Source organism: Eptesicus fuscus, chromosome 1 (genome assembly GCF_027574615.1).
Source record: "Eptesicus fuscus isolate TK198812 chromosome 1, DD_ASM_mEF_20220401, whole genome shotgun sequence".
Taxonomy (NCBI): domain Eukaryota; kingdom Metazoa; phylum Chordata; class Mammalia; order Chiroptera; family Vespertilionidae; genus Eptesicus; species Eptesicus fuscus.
In genome coordinates this window covers 90470522-90478118 of record NC_072473.1, presented here as the reverse complement: position 1 = coordinate 90478118, position 7597 = coordinate 90470522, and the positions used below count along the sequence as shown (strand labels likewise).

Sequence of the window (7597 nt, the reverse complement as noted above, 5' to 3'; positions counted from 1 at the left end):
CACGAGGCCTCACCCGGATCCAGGGACACATGGCCTCACCCGGACCCGGGGGTGCGTGGCCTCTCCCAGACCCAGGGGCGCGTGGCCTCACCCGGACCCAGGTGCGCGAGGCCTCACCCGGATCCAGGGACACATGGCCTCACATGGCCTCACCCGGACCCAGGGCGCGTGGCCTCACCCGGGCCAGGTGCGCGAGGCCTCACCCGGATCCAGGGACACAGCCTCACCCGGACCCAGGGGCGCATGGCCTCTCCCAGACCCAGGGGCGCGTGGCCTCACCCGGACCTAGGTGCGTGAGGCCTCACCCGGATCCAGGGACACATGGCCTCACCCGGACCCAGGGGCGCGTGGCCTCTCCCAGACCCAGGGGCGTGGCCTCAGCCGGACCTAGGTGCGCAAGGCCTCACCCGGACCCAGGACCCAGCCTCACCCGGATCCAGGGACACATGGCCTCACCCGGGCCCGGGCTCCAGCTACACCCAGACCCAGGGGCGCGTGGCCTCACCCGGATCTAGGTGCGCGAGGCCTCACCCGGACCCGGGACCCAGCCTCACCCGGATCCAGGCACACATGGCCTCACCCGGACCCGGGTTCCAGCTACACCCAGACCCAGGAGCACGTGGCCTCACCCGGACCCAGGGGCACATGGCCTCACCCGGGCCAGGGACCCAGCCTCACCTGGATCCAGGGGCACATGGTCTCACCCGGACCCGTGATCTAGCTTCACCTAGACCCAGGGGCACGTGGCCTCACCTGGACCCAGTGGCGCGTGACCTCTCCCAGACCCCTGGTCGCGTGGCCTCACCCGGATCCAGGGGCGCATGGCCTCATCCGGACCCGGGACCCAGCCTTACCCGGATTCAGGGGCACATGGCCTCACCCGGATCCAGGATTCAGCTTCACCCGGACCCAGGGGCGCATGGCCTCACCAGAACCCGGAATCCGGCTTCACTTGGACCCAGGGGCATGAGGCCTCACCTAGACCCAAGGGCGTGTGACCACACCCGAGCCCAGAGGCTCGCAGCCTCGCCTGGACCCAGGTCTCAGCGAGGTTTCGTCTTCTTGATCCCAATTCCTGTTGGTCAATTCCCTCTCAGCAATTCCTTCGGTCATTTTCTCAGAGCTCCAGGGAGGCTGCCGCAGAACTCGTTGGGTGGCGGGCTCGGCGAAGCTCCGGTATGCCCGGTGCACGGCGGCGGGCTGGTCCGGTGTCGCTGCGTCGGCCCTTGGGTCTGCAGCGGTGGCCGGTCGCCGAGCGTGCGCACCTGGCCGCTTCCGGGGCGTTGAGATTCTTGAAGGACTCGGAGGTCAGCAAGCGCAGAGTCTCCCACCCCATGTCTCCCAGGGGCTCGTCTGTCCGTGCTTGGCAGCGAGTGGAGCTGTCCCCTCAGCCGGAGACCGCCGGGGGAACTGCGCCGAGCACGTTCCAGGCCGCCATTGTGTCGCCTGAGCCGTAGTTCTTAAAGTGTGGACTTTGGGTCACCTGCATCAGCATCATCCCGCGTACCCCTCTCTTTTATGCTAGTTGTAGAGCATCTGCTCAGCCAGCCCTCCGGTGGTTCTGGATGGTGTCTGCTCTGCTCTCCCGTCGTAGTCTCAATATTGTTGTGGTAGGCAACGATCAGGCTGCCGCCCTATGTCTCCATCTTGGTCCTCCTTTGTACAGTTAAGTCTTGATTGTTGTTGGTGTCACTGGGAGGAATTGTCCTCCAGGCCAATTGGCCGTGAGGACCCTCTTTGTCTATATAGGAAGAGTTGCTGTGCAGGAGACATGTTTATGGGCCGGGTCTTGATGCAGCAATGCCTTGGCGCTCACTGAGTCTGCCTCTCGAATGTATCCCTTATGCGAGTGGTTGAAATCTGGAGTCATCTCACACCAACCACTAGATGCCCTCGTTTCTGGGTCTCCGATGGAGTGTAGGTCCGCTACTGCCTGAGGCACTCAGCAGGGAAAAGCTTCTGTGCTCAACTTGGATGGGGCGGGGTTACAGGGTGGAGCCTACAACCTTGGCTTCCTGTCAGCCCTGCCCTATGAGGTTCCTGTGTCTGTGTCCCTCTGTACTCCTTGCAAACACCTCTGAGAGAAACGTGCCCTGGAGTTTTGCCTGCTGCCAAACAGTCTAGTCTCTCCCCTAATGAATCTGGATTCCCAGATTCTCGCCTGGAACTGGGTTTCAGTGTAGTTGGAACTGGGTCTCAGCACAGTCTGGTGCCTTTGTCTCCTTCCCAGCAGGGCAATTCAGCGGCACAGGCAACCTTCCCTCCTCTGCGCACCTTCCCGTGCGCGCCTCTGGAGCTCTGCCTTCCGCCGCTCCTCTGTGCCTGCGCCCCACAGCCCAGATTCATTCCCCCAGCGTGCGCCTGGCTTCCCAGGGTTTCGCCCGGAAGTGGGGTTCAGTGCAGTCGGAGCTGGTGTTCAGCGCAATCTGGAGCTTTTATCTCCTTCCTGCTAGTGAACGCCGGCCAGGCCGTCAGCCGCCCCTTCCTCTCCGGCTCCGTCCTCCCCGCATACGCGCGTGCTCGTGTCTCCGCCCGTGTCTCCATACCTCAGGCTTTTATGGCTCCTCTGATTATCCTTGTGGTTTTCTCTTTCCTTCTAGTTGTGGGCATTTCAGTCCGCCAGCTTTCCTGTGGTTCTGGATGATGTCCATTTTGACTTTTAGTTGTATTTTTGAAATTGTTGTGCCCGGCTGTAGGTTAGGTGTTTAACCTATGCCGCCATCTTGGTTTCTCTCTCCCTACCAGTCTTGATGTGGCTTCTTCTTTAATTCCCTAGTTGTAGGCCTTCCATTCAGTTCTATTTCAGGTGGTTCTGAATTATGATTATTCTGTAGTTTAGTTGTAATTTTAATGTGGTTTGAGATGAGGCAAGTACTGTTTTTACCTACACCACCATTTTGACTGGAAATGTTATTTTATATTTTTGAATAAAAATACATTTGTACATTCCTGAAAAGTGCAAGAGTCATAAACCAATGAACTGTTTTCAATTTAAATTAGTGAGTCATTTTTACTACTATTCTGTTAAAATCAGGATTTTAGTGCTTGCCATCACCCAATGAGAAGTTAAGAAGCAGCCTTTCCGTGGAGAGTAAGAACAACAATTGTGTACAAAATAGAGAAATATCTAATTATGTGAAACTTTGTGTAATGAAATTTGTTTAAAGTTAAAAAAAATACAAACCATCCCTTCACCACAGTGTAAGATTTACATGCTGCTATACAAGGATACGTTATTTAAAATGTAGTAAGATTGCTGCTGCCCTGTCAAGTAATTCCAGTCCCTACCCAGTTCCTACTACAGTGCTGGTGGTTCCAGTAGTTTTATTAAAATAAATAATTTCTAAATATAAAGCATTTAAAAAGACAAATCAAAATGCCTCAACAACTTTGTATTCAAATAAAATTTATCTATTTAAATGTTATATTTGCCTCCCACTAATAACCCTTTATTTTACTCAAACTCAGCAATAAATTTTCCATTCCGAAGTATCTTCTTTGCCCAATTAATTCAAAGGAAAACACCAAAATAATTAGTAAATAAAAATGTAGGGTTTAATATACCCTTTCTAAAAATATATTTTTTACTGATTTTCAGAGAGAAAGGGAGAGGGAGAGAGAGATAGAAACATCAATTATGAGAGAGAATCATTGATCAGCTGCCACCTGCACACCCCCTACTGGGGATCGAGCCCACAATCTGGGCATGTGCCCTGTTTGGGAATTGAATCACGACCTTCTGATGCTCAACTACTGAGCCACACCGGCCGGGCTAACATACCCGTTTTATTTGTTTTTAAATATTATTAAGGTTTAAAAGTGTTTAAAGTTTGTAATTCCTAGTAGGAGAACATTATCTGAATGAATACTCTAATGCAAAACCACTATAAAATATTACAGCTCTATGTGGGTCAGAGGGGTAAGGATTCTCTTCAAAGCTTTCTTCATGAGAAGGTTAGAAGTACACTGGTTTGTATTTTGCAACATCCATTTGGGAGATTTAGGTTGCTTTTCCTTTAACAAGGATTTTATTTGTCAGAAGGGCATTACACTTGACCTCCAAATTTGGCTGACAAGTTACTGATGAGATTAACAACCTCTGGGTTACTCTAATATTTTGACATATTTGCCAGGTTCTAGGATACACCCTGAAAGGCCACCATAACTTCTGGATCCTCATGGATTCAATAACCTCTGGATCACAAAGAATTTCATTGAGTCCAGGCATTCCTACTATTCAGGCATGGCCCTTCCCAATCCAGGAATTTCTCCAGAAAAAATTACCAGGCATTCTTCAAGAAAAGCCAGCTGGAAATGAGCCATACAGAGCTCCTGATTGTCCTCTGGCTTCTTCCTCCCTCTTGGCTCTCTCATTTTGTTAGGAGTCTTCTTAACCCTTTCCACTCTTTCTTTGACCTCTCACTCTTCAGGTTTCCACTCATACTTCCTCCAATGTTCTGCAATTTTCTGGGCCCTTGGTTGAACTTCTTTCATCATTTCACTAGCATCTTCATCATACTCCAGTTTACACACAAGGTCAATATAATGGACTGCTTCTTCCCAGTGGTCCAGAAGTCTGTGTGCTTTGCCTCACCACTTGAAAGGCTGAGCTAAATCAGGATTTATTTCAATAACTCTGTTGGTCTCTAATGGCAGCATTTGGCTTCTGTAATTTGATGAAGACACTGGCTCTCTTGGCATACAGAATGGCCATGTGAGGATTCAGCTTGATGGCATCTGCGAACAAGTCAATGGCTTCCTGTAGTTCACCATTACTTAGGGCCGTGGTTGGCAAACTGCGGCTCACAAGCCACATGCAGCTCTTTGGCCCCTTGAGTGTGGCTCTTCCACAAAATACCACGGCCTGAGCAAGTCTATTTTGAAGAAGTGGTGTTAGAAGTTTAAGTTTAAAAATTTGGCTCTCAAAAGAAATTTCAATCGTTGTACTGTTGATATTTGGCTCTGTTGACTAATGAGTTTGCCGACCACTAAGTCTTAGGGCATCAATGGCAGCCACTTTTTTATCATTTGCCTGATCCATCATGACCTCAGTTATCTATACACTTTCATCTCTCATTTCTTTTTTTAAAAAAATATATATTTTATTGATTTTTTACAGAGGAATGGAGAGGGATAGAGTCAGAAACATCGATGAGAGAGAGACATCAATCAGCTGCCTCCTGCACACCCTCAACTGGGGATGTGCCCGCAACCAAGGTACATGCCCTTGACCAGAATCGAACCCAGGACCCCTCAATCCGCAGGCCAACACTCTATCCACTAGCCAAACCAGTCAGGCTCATCTCTCATTTCTTGAGAGGCATCAGAATCTGGTTCAATCACACCTTCATTGTCATTTTTGAGATCATTTTTCTCACTTGATGTTTCCTCTGATTTTATGTTTTCTACTACCTTCTTACTATCTGTTTTTTTTTCCTTCTTAATATTTTCCTTTGGTTTAGTTTTATGAGTAACAGGTAGTATTTTACACCTCCCCATGCTGTTCACCCACTCCCTCAAGAAAACATTTTCTCAGTATGCAAAATGCTTGGATCCTGCTTACACATTTACACCAAGGCCCAAAGCTCCCTCACTTTGCACGGGTCTATGGTCATGAAGCTGAGGAAGGCTGCAGGTGAGACTGAGGCTTCAGCCTGTTTCCAGGCTGCAGCACTAGCTCAATGTGATCATGTAGAAGGGGCTTACATACTTTATCTTGAAAATATCTTTTTCACACAGATATTGGCAAATATTGATATCAACCCATGAGCTAGGTATTTTCAAGCATATGTTTTTTATAATTTTATTTTTCAATTACAGTTTGCATTCAATATTATTTTTTATTAGTTTAAGTGCACTGCATAGTGGTTAGATCATGTAAAATATATTTTAGAAAGTGTTCCTCCAGATATTTCCACTACCAACCTGACACCATACATAGTTATTACAATATTATTAACTATATTAGAGGCCCAGTGCATTAAATTCGTGCACTGGGGGGGGGGGGGTAATCCCTCAGTCCAGCCTGCATCCTCTCCAATCTGGGGCCCCTTGGGGGATGTCTGACTGCCACAGGGATCGGGCCTAAACCAGCAGTCCGACATCCCTCTCACAATCCGGGACTGCTGGCTCCCAACTGCTTGCTTACCTGCCAGCCTGATCACCCCCTAACCACTCCCCTGCCAGCCTGATCACCCCCAACTGCCCTCCCCTGCTGGCCTGGTCACCCCTAACTGCCTTCCCCTGCAGGCCTGGTGCCCCCGCAACTGCCCTCCCCTGCAGGCCTGGTTGCCCCTAACTGCCCTCCCCTGCAGGTTCGGTTGCCCCCAACTGCTCTCCCCTGCTGGCCTGATTGCCCCCAACTGCTCTCCCCTGCTGGCCTGATTGCCCTCAACTTCCCTCTCCTGCAGGCCTGGTCACCCCTAACTGCCCTCCCCTGAAGGCCTGGTCACCCCTAACTGCCCGCCCCTGCCAGCTCGGTCACCCCTCACTGCCCTCCCTTGCAGGCCTGGTCACCCCTAACTGCCCTCACCTGCCGGGCTGGTCGCCTCCAGCTGCCCCCCCCCCTGCTGGCCTAATTGCCCCCAACTGCCCTCCCCTGCAGGCTTGGTCCCCCCAAACTGCCTTCCCCTGCAGGCCCGTCACTCCAACTGCCCTCCCCTGCTGGCCTGATCGCACACAACTACCCTCCCCTGCAGGCCATCTTGTGGTGGCCATCTTTGACTACATGGGGTGGCCATCTTGTGCGAGGGTGTGAGGGTCAATTTGCATATTACCTTTTTATTATAGAGGATTCCCTATACTGTATTTTATATTCTCATGACTATTTTGTAACAATCTGTACTTCTTAATCCCTTTTCCTATTTCACCCAGTCCCCAACCCCCTCCCTTCTGGCAACCATGAGTCTGTTATCTGTATTTATGAGTCTGTTTCTGTTCTGTTTGTTTATTTTGTTCTTTAGATTCAACATGTAAATGAAATCATATATTTGTCTTTCACTGACTGACTTATTTCACTTAGCACAAGAATATGATTTTAAACGAGCATATTCATCTCTTGGAAGACATTTATAGAATTCTGTTAGATTTTTCTCCTGATATTTGCCTTTTAGCATGTCATTATATTATAGATTAATCACTTCCAATTTAATGTGAATGCTGCTCAATTGCACAGTTAGGTGAGTGTGAAATATGGAAATTTCCTTTGCACTTTCATAGAGGTCTGAAAAAAAGCTGCTGGAATTATTGTCTGAGCTTGGATATATAGCCACTGCAACTATGGGTGGAAATAGAGATCTTGCTCCTTATTTTAACTTTTGACAGTACATTAATTTGAATGATTTTAGTTGTTGCTGAAATGACTCTACCACAGTATACTTTTGTATATAAGCACCTTTGCCTTGGAATTGTGGGTTGAATTGATTAAGAAATATTATCAAACCTACAATAAAAGCTTGTCTTTCTCACTGTAAGTTCCATGAGAACAGAGACCTTGTTTGTCTTGTGGGATGCTGTATTTCCAGCACCTAATACACAATCACCCCCTGAGAAGTGGAACTTGATGAGAAAGGAAAAAACTCCTGAGAAGAGAATGCAA

General features: G+C 49.2%; 1 pseudogene; it reads right to left on the bottom strand.

Annotated features, from left to right (window-relative positions):
* Positions 1–4046: 4046 nt before the first annotated feature.
* Positions 4047–5615, bottom strand: LOC103299994 (hsc70-interacting protein-like; annotated as a pseudogene).
* Between the last annotated feature and the right edge of the window lie 1982 nt (positions 5616–7597).